The sequence below is a fragment of the Pinus tabuliformis genome, chromosome 7 (genome assembly GCF_031772625.1).
Source record: "Pinus tabuliformis cultivar Carrire ecotype Pingquan chromosome 7, CPIR1, whole genome shotgun sequence".
In the NCBI taxonomy this organism is placed as follows: Eukaryota; Viridiplantae; Streptophyta; class Pinopsida; order Pinales; family Pinaceae; genus Pinus; species Pinus tabuliformis.
In genome coordinates this window covers 1,196,595,328-1,196,607,885 of record NC_142293.1, presented here as the reverse complement: position 1 = coordinate 1,196,607,885, position 12,558 = coordinate 1,196,595,328, and positions in this window count along the sequence as shown.

Below are 12,558 nucleotides of genomic sequence, written 5' to 3'. Positions count from 1 at the left end.
CATTAGCTTCTTCTCTATTCTTAATCTTACCACTCTTATTTTTCTTAAGAGAGATAATTTTTTCTTTATTTCTAGACATGTGATGAGAGCATCCACAATCAATGTACCATTGATCTTCTTATTCAAATGTACATAGATCAAGGCCACACTTTACTTGTTCTTCTTCTTTCTACTTATTATGAGGAGTGCTAGTGGATCCAACAATGTTCTTGTCTTTCTACATGTTTTTTTGTCTGTACATGTTTATTGTCTTGTTCTTGCATTCTTTTGCTACATGTCCAAAATTATTACGTGTATATCACCTTACATGGCCAGAGAAAGGAGTAGGAGAATCATAATATTTCTACTTCATATTTCTTCTATTGCAATCAATAGCTTTGTGACCAAAAATATTGCAAGTAAAAAAATATCCCTTAAAGAAACCTAAGTACCTGGGATCTTATGATCTTCCTGTGAATCCACTTCTGCAATTGGCTGTAATGTATCCAAAGTTATAACAGATAAAACATCCAATATCATTGTGCAAAGGACAAAATCGATTTTTGTTTCTATTATTTCTCACTAGAGGTTCATGATGCTAACTAAAGGTTCAAACATCGAAATCATATATTTCTCTAGATCTCCAAAAAGTATTGGACAATCATTCCAAGGTGTTTGAGACTCCCAAAGGCATCCTCTTCTTTTGATGTGTCCTATTCCTTTTCTTCTTCCTCTTCACAATCTATGTAGAATAATTTCCTCTCAGCACACTTATGACCTTTAGTGTATTTTCTATCACAACTTTAACAAAGCCCTTTTGATATTTTTTCCTGCAATTGTTGTGGCGTCAAACTTGTAGGTTGTGGAAGGCTAGTAGAAACAACGCTTCCATATTTATAGTTGTGAGGGTAGACTTCTTTGTAGCCATAATTTTTCTTTCAACTTTTCTTTCTACCCTCAATACCTTCTCTAATTAATTAGGTTCCCAAAGGAAAACCTCATGTTGGATGTTATGCTTCAAAGTACCCATGAATACATCAATCCTATGCTCCTGTAGAATATTATTTACCCTAATATTCAAATTTTGTAAGTCCTCCATGTGCTCCGCCATTGAGCCCTTTTATTTGAGATTTATCATTTGGCTAAAGGGGGTGTTTCTCTTTGTATCCTCATAATGTGCTATCATTTCCTTTGTAAAAATTAACAAATTGACAAGTGGTTTACGAGAACAAATCCATCAATACCATACGAATTGATTAAGTTCTAAATATAAATATGCAATGCGTACATTTTGTGTGTGTTGCACATCATTTAGATCAAAATATTGCTACATCTGTAGTATCCATGTTACTAGATCCTTGCCATCAAACTTCCTCATATATATCTTTGGAATGTGGTGGTTATTAAAAATCACATTGGAGTCTCTAAAATCACAATTCATATTCCTTTTGTCCTCATCAAGATTTTCGTGGATTACCCTATCATCACTGGGAAGCCTTTCTTGCAACAACTTTGTCAAACCTTCCTTCAAAACTTCCATGTTTACTTTCAAACCATTCATTTTGCCTTTTAAACCATCAATGTCACCTTTTATTTATGATTTTAAACCATCCATGTCATCTTTGGTTTCTCTTTGTGAGAGCAAAATTATTGCACATGGTCCTGTAATTTTGATATATCATGCTACAATTCTTCCTATTCACGTGACATAGTAGAGAGATTTATGAGGGCTTAATAGGTGTAGAATTATTTTGTTTGGGAGGAATTTTAAAACCCAATACTGATATCTATGCTTCAATATGCCCTTAGAGTCACTTCAAATTGATTTTTCAAACAAAAGTTATGTCATTTAAAAAAAATAGACACGTTTTTCTTGCTTTTAGGAGCTCGACCTTGAAACGATCGTAACTGTAAATTTGGATCTTCAAGGTCTAAACTTTTGTCCTATGCTAGCCCTATGAATATTCTTTCTAATGACACAAGTCAAACAAATATTGGATTCTTCAATATAGAGTTATGCTAGATCTCACAAGATGACTTGATTATGGACTGGTTCAGTAGAGCGAACGTGTATGGGGTGCCACGTGTCACTGTTTTCGACCTTTTTCCCTGAAAATAATACACCCAAAAATAGCATTACAGAGTGCCACGTGTCATTGTTTCGACCTCTGGTCCTAAAAATGATACACTAGAAACTAGAGCTTGTTCAATTTCATTCACTTTTTACGAAATTCAAATCTAATTCTGGGAGAGAAAGTTATGATGATTTTCCCTAGGTCACATGTTTGAGATTGAACTATGGAGCTTGTGAAAACGCTAAGTTCGCTAGATCATATCTCCGAAAATATAGTGCACCAATCTCTAAATTTTTTGCATGAATTTCACCACAATTTTGGTTCCATGTGGTTAAAATTTCAACTTCTGAATCCTGTATAAAAAAAGTTATAATGAAAATTTTAAGATGGCCTGTTTGAAGAAGCGAAACCCTATTATCCAAAGCTCTAACACCAAATGTTATTCAACCAACTCACAAATATATAGATCAATGACTTAAAAATTATCCTCTTCGAGGGGGAAACATCCTTTACATTACATAAATGAACAATTCTTGGATGATACAAATGATAAGGCCTCCTTTGTATATATAGGAGTTTAAGGGGTCACAATATAATAAAAGCCTACATAACATAACATAAGGACATAATAATAATAATAATAGTGGGCTTCTATGGGGTATAACAATAACAATATGGGGGCTATATGGGCACAACAATAACAATAAGGAGGCTACATTAGTATTATAGGGACCTAACATGCCCCTCTCCTTCAAAAACTTGTTGTCCTCAATGCTTTAGTAGTTATGGATGCTTTTGTATAAAATTCTCATCTTCCCATATGGAATCTTGAACGAGTAAGTTCTTCCACTTAATGAGATACTCTAAAATTGATTGATTCTGTAGTTGTCAGGTTCTTGTTTTCGCGACTACTTTAGGCTCAAATATGATTTTTCCTTCTTTGTAAAGTTTTGGAAAAACTGTTTGAACTGGAAGCTTGTCATAGGTAACCTACTTTAAGTATGAAACATGGAAAACTGGGTGTACTCAGGAAGATGCAAGCAACTCCAATTTGTATTCTATAGTACCAATATTTTGCAACACCTTGTAAGGACTGTAGTACTTGGGTGATAATTTATTATCCTTCTTAGCTTGCTTGAGAGACATTTGTTTGTATGCTTTTATACATAAACATAAACAGTCACCTACATCGAAACTTCTTTCACTGCAATGCTAATCTTTTAGATTCTACACTAGAGTGAGGTTATCCTTTAAGAGCTGAAGAACTTGTTGTTGATGCTCGATGTGATCTTCCACTACTTGAACCTTAAAATTTTCTCTTAAAGATGATGTGATGGATGGTGGATGATATCCATAAAGTTCCATAAATGGAGTCATTTTTGTTGCAATATGGAAGGAATTGTTATACCACCATTTAGCTAGAGGCAACCACTTGACCCATTGTGTTTGTTTATCAAATAAAAAGCAACGAAGATTTCCTTCCAAACATTTATTCACTATCTCAATTTTCCCATCAGATTGAGGATGATAAGATGAGCTATGATAAAATTGAGTACCAAGACAAGAAAATAATTCCATCCAAACTTTTTTAGTGAAAATGGGATGTCTGTCACTTACTATAATCTTTGGGTTTCCATGAAGCTTTTTAATTGTTTCCATAAATGCAGTAGAGGTTGTACTAGATTTAAAAGGATGAGATAATGCACAAAAGTGTGCATACTTGGTAAGTATATCAACTACCACCATGATGACACTCTTTCCCTCAGACTTGGGTAAACCTGTGTTAAAATCCATTGAGACCTTTGATGAGCCTAGGTATTGTAGCAAGCATGCTGCAACTCCCAGGGCTACCAGCTTTACTTATCAACCCGGGGTTTGTACAAACTTGGAGGTGACTGTGCTATATGCACAAGTAGGAGTGAAGGTACTTCCTGTTGTCACTGCTCATCTGGCAAGAGACCCCAGGGGTTCCAAGCCAGACTTCTATAGGGTCAGAATAAGCTTGATTTTGATGGAAGGAGAGCAAACCTAGTCTGGGGGAGAGCTAATCTACTGCAAAAATAAAGAAAACAACATGCAACCCTAAATCACATCATAACTTGATTAACCTTGGAAACAACTAAGCCTGAATAGAATTGGAAATTAACACTAACCTATTGATGCTATCTAGGTTGTAGAAGAAAAAAGCACCAAAACTAGGCTAAGGGGTCAGAAATGGAACTAGGCTAAGTCTGGGTTGAAGCAGAAGAAGCGGTCAGAGGTCAAAATGGTGGAGAGAGAATGTAATGGGAAACATTGCATGAGGACCGTTGGTTCAGGCGGGTGGAAGGCGAATGAACGACTGGGATCAGATTGGAGGATGTTACATAGGCAAATGAGTGGACATGGTGGAATAATCAGGATGGACGGCAGGGATCACATCGTGGAGGCGATCAACAGATGAACAGTGGAGATCGACTAAGCTAGTTGGCAATCGGGTGATGTGAAAACCGTCAGATCTGGCAAGGCAAATTGACGGTGGACGTTGGAGCGCGAAAAGAAACATGCGAAAATGATGAGCGGGTTTGGAGGGCAGTAAGCTGTATCTCGTGTGCCCTCAAAACCATAAATGGTATTTTGAGAATTCATGCGAATAGCCTCCCCAGCTGACATGTAGCATGGGGAAACCGCCCATATCACGTGCTCTCAACCCGATAATGTTCGGATATAAATCCACGCGATATGGCGTGAAGGCCGTAAGATCTTAGCAAAGTAGATCTACGGAAGAGAGGTGACTGAATAGGTTGGTGAGCGGCCGCACGATAGCCGTCAGATCTGATAAGGCAGATCAAGGGTGGAGATTTAAAGGGAAAAAAGTAAAACACGAAAAGTGGATTTGAGAGGTGATTGGAGGATTTGGCTTGTGAAAGGCGTTTGACGGTTAAAAACTGTTTAAACATGAATTATCAGCTCCTACGCAAGCATTTCAGGCTGAAAGAGAAAGACATGGGAATGTGAGTGAGGCCTGAGACAGAAGGAGAGCGAAGAAGCTGATGACCATTAAAGGGGAAGAGTGATATGAAATGACTTCGGTGACTGTATTAAATGACAAAACTCCATGAAAATCAAAACCCTATGTTTTTGGGGTTGCTGCAGGTTTTCTTCCTCACACCATAGTCCCAAAGGGGGGAGGTGAGGCCGAGACACCTGTGAGGATCCTGATGGATCTTTTCTTTACCAACCTACTGATTAAATGAAAACATAAATGGAACAAGCTAAAACATAACTACTCTGTTCTACCCTGCTGTAATGGACTGCAACTATTCAAGCAAATCAGCAGGAAACAGGAAACTACTTAAGTCAATGAGCAGGAAACCAGAAATATGTGCTGAACCATGCTAATGAAAATGCATCTATTTAACCAAATGAATAATCAAACCAAGAATCTACGCTACTGCTGTAATGAGAATGCATTTGATTAAGAAAATGAACATAAAGCAGGAAGCTATGCTAGAATGTAATACAAGAAAGAGGAGCTTTGGCTGCTAGGGTTGGGCCCTAACCCAAGAGCTTCAACCCTCTGAGTTAACTCAGTGTTGGCTCAAACCAAAACTCATCTTCATTATCAAAAATGGTATTACATCAAAACTGTTACAAATCAAAAGTTTGAATCCTTGCTAATTGACTAACTGAATATCTAGCTGACTGGTAACAAACTGACTGACTATATAGATGATTGGTAACTAACTGATTGGCTAAAAAAATTAAGGTCTTAAACCTCTTTATTTATACATCTAAAGTCTCAATGAATTCCCTCAAAATTAGGGAGGTACATCAACCAACTTAATGGTAACTTGTCCTTTCACTTTCACTAGCTCGGCCACCTTCTAGTAGGGATGCTGTTTGTACTTCCACTTGCTTGACTGTCTTTTAGTACTTCAGATTTGGTTGTTTGTACTTTCAGCTGATGGAGGGATATTTGAATGGATGGGAAGTAAATGAGGAGGATTTACCTCCGGTAATTCCTCTCCCTTGTCCCATTTGAGTTTTTACCAAGGTATTTTACCATAGTTCCTTGCTTTTACCTTTTATCCTTATATTTCCCTTACTTTTATCCTTTATTCTTGCATTACATGCACATTAGACCATAAAGCAAAATATCGAACTCTAACTCATCTCATAAGCAAACATAATCAAAAGTATGCAATAGGTTGTGAGAATAGTTGGTTTGACTAAGCTAGGATGTGAATTAAGGCCAATTAAGGCCCATATAATTACTCAATGATGAGACTCATCATCGCCCCAAACTGAAAGTGTTGCTCATCCTCTGAGCAACTTAGTGACTCTAGTATCCTCTATGACATAGTAGCTTGCTTTCCTTTCTCCTTCTCCCCACTGATATTCGTTGATCTTCAAACTATGTGGCAATGTTTTATTTGTTTTAATAGGCATGTATATTCATTTCTTTAGCAACCTAAACAAATCCTCATAATGTGTACTTTCTTTCCCTTGGAAAACAAGATATCTAAGTGTTATCTGAGGATTACTTGCAATTATATGCTAATTAGGGCCATGGGGTTTGATTGTTCATCTTCTTCTTTGCCCCTGAGGCCACCTAGCTCTTTTGTTTCTTTCTTCTCTTTTATTTTTTCTTCAATGCCTTCTTTCTCTTCTGTTTCAACATCATGTTTCTTTGTGTTCTCCTGCATCACATCCCTTTATATTAATTTCTTCTGCATCCATCTCCTCCCCATCTAGATTTGTATATGCTTTCTCTTGTCTTGTCTCCTCCTTGCTGACAGAAGGACTAACATCATAGATGAAGGTTTTGATGTCATCCTCTGCTTGGTAAGTCATTGAAGACTATCCATGTTATAGGGATCCTGAGATTTTGGAGGGCATAGCCTTTTTTAGAGGAGACTGGCCACCTTTTTACTCACAAACCAACTACCTCTTAACCTTTACAACTTTTGATCAAATGATGTAGATGAGTGAGTGAGTAGGATACTTACCTGTGGCCTTAATGCCACACTGCAAGTGTCAAAGATCAGAGGTGCTACTAATGGTCATTCTTCTTCCTCCTCTGTTGTCTGTTGATGGTTTCTTGACTGCAGATATGATGTTGCTACTACTGTATGGTCATCTTTCCACCTCTTCTACTATCTGTTGTACAGAGGGAGTAGGAGTGTGTGTGAAGGTAGGGATGATGGTTTTGGATGAGGTGATGCTATGGAAAACATAATCTTCTCCTAGATTGAAGTAGTGAAGTGAAAAAAACAATGGAATTTATGGAGGGATGCATGGTAAGGAGTGGGGGAGATGAACATATGTGAGGCAGGCCCCCCTTTGGATTTTCTCTTTGCTCCTTGATTGTCTTTCTCATCCTCCTGCAAACAACAATTTTGTTTATTTTATTTTATTATTATTATAATTTTTTGAAAAACACCTAAGCTGCCTTAAAGAGACTTTCACCATAGGTATCTGCCCTCGGCTCCTCAAGGAAGGTTTTCACCCAAGGATCTTCTTTTTCTTTCCTTTTTATCATCCTTGGGCCGCCTCATGGAGGTTTTCAACCCAAATATGGGACTTAGGCACCTCATGGAGGTTTTCACCTGAATCCTTATTCTATTTTTTCTTTCTTTTTTAGTGACCTGATGAGGGAGGAGTTGAAACTTGCTCCACCAACATCACTGTCTTATTGATGTTTTCAATGAACTCTTGTTTAGATGAAGGCCTCTTGTATAATTTTAGTATGTGTCCATTAACTAGCAATGGAATGGCTTGTTCATCTATAGTCCTGATTCACATTGAACCATTGTCATGGCATCTTTCCACCACATATGGTCCGAGCCATCTTGTTCTTAGCTTTCCCTTGAAGTCATTGTACCTTGAATCATATAATAAGGCCTAGTCTCCTTCTTGAAACAACTTTTCGTTAATGTTCTTGTCATGCTAGATCTTCCTCTGAAGCTGAACTATCTCTGTATGAAGGAGGGTCTGCATTCTAAATTCATCTAGGCCATTCAAATGGAACAACCTTTCTTTTTGTCCATGACTGAGATCTAGATCTAGTTGGGCTGCCATCCTTAATGTTTTATATTCAAATTCAATGGAAAGCAAAGCCTTTTTCCCATAGACCAGCTCATAGGGTGTGAATCTGGTGGTGGCCTTCCATGTTGTATTATAGGCCCAATTGGCCTCAACTAGTCTCTCAGCCTAGTCCTTTCTGCTGCTATTTACTACCTTAGTCAGGATGTTCTCCAGTGCTCTGTTGGTCACCTCCACTTTCCCATTAGCTTGTGGATGATAAACTGTGGAGGTCCTATGTTTGATTTTGTGATGCTTGAGCAGTTCTTCGATCATGCTAGAGGTGAACTCACTGCCTTGGTCTGTGACTAGTTCTCTAGGGTACCCAAATTTGTAGAATATGTTCTCCCTTAGGAACTCAGCCACCTTTTCTTCCGTTGCTGCATTGATTGCTTTGGTTTCTGCCCACTTAGTCAGATAATCAGTGCACATAATGACGTGTTGTTTTTGCGTTGAAGGAGGGTTGATAGGTCTAATGAAGTCAATGCCCCACTTGTCAAATGGCTCTAAAGTCACTTGTGGTTGTAGGGGCATTTCATCCCTTGGAGTAGGCTTTCCCATCCTCTGGTACCGATCACACTGATTAAAATACTCCTTCACATCCTGATGAAGAGTAGGCCAATAATAGCTTGCTTGCAACACCTTGAATGTTGCCCTTTTTGCTGCAAAGTGACCTCCGCAAGGCCCATCATGATAGGTCAAAAGGATGTCAAAGACATCCTCTTCCCTCACACATCTTCTCAAGATTTGATATGGGCCAAGTTTGAACGGATTTCCCCCAACCCAAGTGAAGGGGGCAATTTTCCTGATTATCTTGCTTTTTTCTCTAGAGGGCAGGTTTGGTGGGAACTGTGCTAACACCAGATAGTTTGCTATATCAACAAACCATGAGGAGAGCACTGAAATAAAAAACAAATTCTCATCTGGGAAATGATCATCCACCATTCCTTCTTCACCTGTAGGCAGATTCATTCTAGACATAAAGTCAACAACAACATTTTCTCTACCAAGTATCAACAATAGTTAAATCAAACTGTTGCAATAAGAGTAACCATCTGATGGTTCTAGCATTTACATCTGGGTTGTTCATAAAATATTTAATTGCAGCATGATCAGTATGCACAAATGTCTGATAGCCTGTAATGTAATGCCTAAACTTGTTCAATGAATGCACAACAGCCATGAGTTCTTTTTCTGTCACAGTATAGTTTAGTTTAGCCTTTGACAGGTTTTTACTAGTAAAGTAGGTGGCATAAGGCAATTTCTCTTCTACCTGTCCTAAGGCCGCTCCTATGGCTTTATGTGAGGCATCAACATGAATGTGAAGAGGGAGGGCCTAGTTTGGGCCTCTAAGGATTGGTGCAGTGGTTACCTTATCCTTTAAAATCTCCAAGGCCTCTTGACAACTCTTTGACAATGTTGGACACCTAATCCTCTATGGGTTAGTGTGGAACCCGAATAGACAAAAGAAGTCCAAGAGACCTTGGGATGTGGAACCCAACGGTCAAACCATGTACTATAAATGTATATGTTTTGTTAATAAAAAATGTACTCTCATGTTTTATCTTTCATATTATCTTGCTGCCATGTGTGTGCTTAACATGGTATCAGAGCGGGCGATCTCCTTCCCTGCTCAAGTGTGAGCCACCTGTTTTTGTGGCCTTTGTAAACCAATTCTCTCCTCTTGATTATACTTTTCTAAGCATTTCTTAGAATATAGGTTGTTACCTCTATCAGTGCTGCCATTCCTCTGCTGTGAGTAGTCCTGGCCCTCTGCGACTTAAATTCTCTATTCTGAAATCCTATCAACCATACTTTAGCTACATTCTTTGTGCACACTAACCCAAATAGAAAATCCTAGCAGCTCTGATGCTTCCACTGACCTAAAAGCATCATTATTCCCCTACAACTCACTATAATTCAATTGGCCTGTTCCTTCTGCTATGGTACTCCTGTAGCTGCTCCACCTGCATACAAAATGCTTCTCTCTCCCATACATTGTTGAAATTCCAGTTCTTGAAACGCTCCATACGCACCACTCATATATAGCTTGTTCCAGTTCTACGGTGCTCTCTCCTATACGCATAGTCCTTGCCTCCTTCCATACGTTGTTGATGCGTTACATCCTTTGCGGAAATTAGACCATTAGGGGATCAGAATTTTGTCTAAGAGGAGGAAAGATCAAAAGAAAATTCAATCTATGCTCTTTCGGGTTTGATATATGAAGGTTTTCGATTTGGCCTGTATTATTGCCCGAAATTTTGGAGGTTTCAGAGGTTGTAGATGCGGTTGAAGGAATGCATGCCACTCAAAGGTTATTCAGGATTGACATAATGAGGAGGACTCTGAAGTCGAAGTCGAAGCCGAATTTGAAGTTTATTAGTTGACATATTCTGAAAAGATCGAGTTCTGTGATATTTTAGAGTCTAGTGTGGAATATCTAACTTGAAAATTGAAATCCTGCCAATAGTTGTTAATACTGCATTGACTGTGGTATGTGATGGTCTCTATGATGAGTTCTATGCATTGAACGTTTGTTGAAGACTCTAACGTATGAGTAAGGAATTAGTGTATTTGCAAGCTGGCGTATATTTGTCAAAACTCTGTGTTAATTCTGTGGTTTGGAATAGTCTAAAAGGAAGATGAACCGTCATGTATGTGTTGGTCTTTCAATACTCGTTAAGAGTTTGATTGAAGCTTCGGTCCATTGTGATACACAAATTTCTTCTTGACAATACCCGTGGCTCTGAGAGAAGCATACGAGAAGCGTGCGGTGATTCACCTGATACTAGCAAAGCTCTGAGAGAGTTAGTGAAAGAAAACAAAGTTAAAAGGTTTGACAGAGGTGGGAGAGCCGATCCCTATGTGTATATGGCTCTGGTTCTACTTCCCCTTGCCAACCTCAAACTTTTAAATGTGGTAGAGGTGACAGAATCATCTAATTCAGTTGAGGAGTAGATGGAAATTCCGTCACGATTCTATGTGGCGTTCAGGTTTTAATTATTCAGAAATTTGGGCAGAATTGTTGATGAATTTTATAGGACAATGAATTAAATACAAGGCATGGAACTATGGGAAAGCCCTATGCTTTGTTGTCCAGGCTTGATAGAGAAGTTTGTTTATTCAATGGCTTTCTACTTTGACGAGCCGTCGTTTTGTTTCTTATTTCGGTTTAAAAGAACATCTTTCATTTTTCTGCTAGAGTTGACAATATATATCTATATATATATATATAAATATCTATATATATATATATATATATATATATATATATATACTTTGTTCATTAATAATACATTTTAGATGTGGGTGGATCTTCAATTTGAGAATCTCTAAAGTTATTTGGCTGTGCATGAAGTTAAATTTATTCGGTTTCTCATTTAGTGTGTCTATTCTTGAAACTGGACACAAAGAAATAGAGGCTTCGGTTTGAAACAAAAAATTGGAAACAATTAATATTTAGTCCAGCAAACAGATATTGGAGTTGAATGTTTAAAGCTATTATGAACAGTACAGTTGGCAAATGTGACAGTTCAGAACGTTGGCAGTCATAGTCAGGAAGTGGTAAACTGGAGGGCGTTTTGAAGTTGAATAAAAAACAATTGAAGTTCGTCCACGCATCGTTGTCAAGGACGAGGGTGACAACATCAAGTGTACAACCATCTTTTCAAGAATAATTTCACTTTATGCTAAGCAAAACGAGTTACAGTTTGTTGTTCATGATGACCTTATTGGTGTGGGGACCACAATAGATCCCATGCTGACACGGGCTGACAGGCTTGTGGGGCAAGTCCTTGGAAAAGTTGGTGAGCTATCTTATTATATGTTGGATGTTTTATTTCTGTGCCATGAACTGTCTTTACATCTATCCTAAACTGTGAGTGTCCGTTTGGTGAGTACGTTGGTCTAGTAAGCTGATCTGATATGCGTAAGAATGTGTTGGTGTATTCTGCTGGTATGGTGCATGTGAGGCATTTAAACTAAACGTTGATTGAAGCTATACACTAAAGGGAGCCCCATACTTATTGAATTCCTCTTATTATATGTTATTATTTTATGATATATACAATATGATGGGAATGTACACGTTGAATTCTCTTTATGAAGTGCGTATGTATGGTATATGATGACATTGCCATGATATACAATATAGGATGAGTAATGATGGGTAGTGGCTTATATGCTTAGATTCAAGGAAGAAAGTTGAAAATTAAAAGCAATATTTTATGGAGGAGAGTTCAATCATTTCCTACCTTAAGAACTTAAGAACTATTACACGTTGATTGTAATAGTGGTGCACTTGTTATGGCTCTAATTGGTGGAGTATTAGAGTTTCTCAAAACTCTTATACAATCTAACCTTGATGACACAGTGAAAATAAGCAAAGACTCTCTTTCAAACATTCAAAATTGTCTACAAAATGCACAAGAGAAAATTG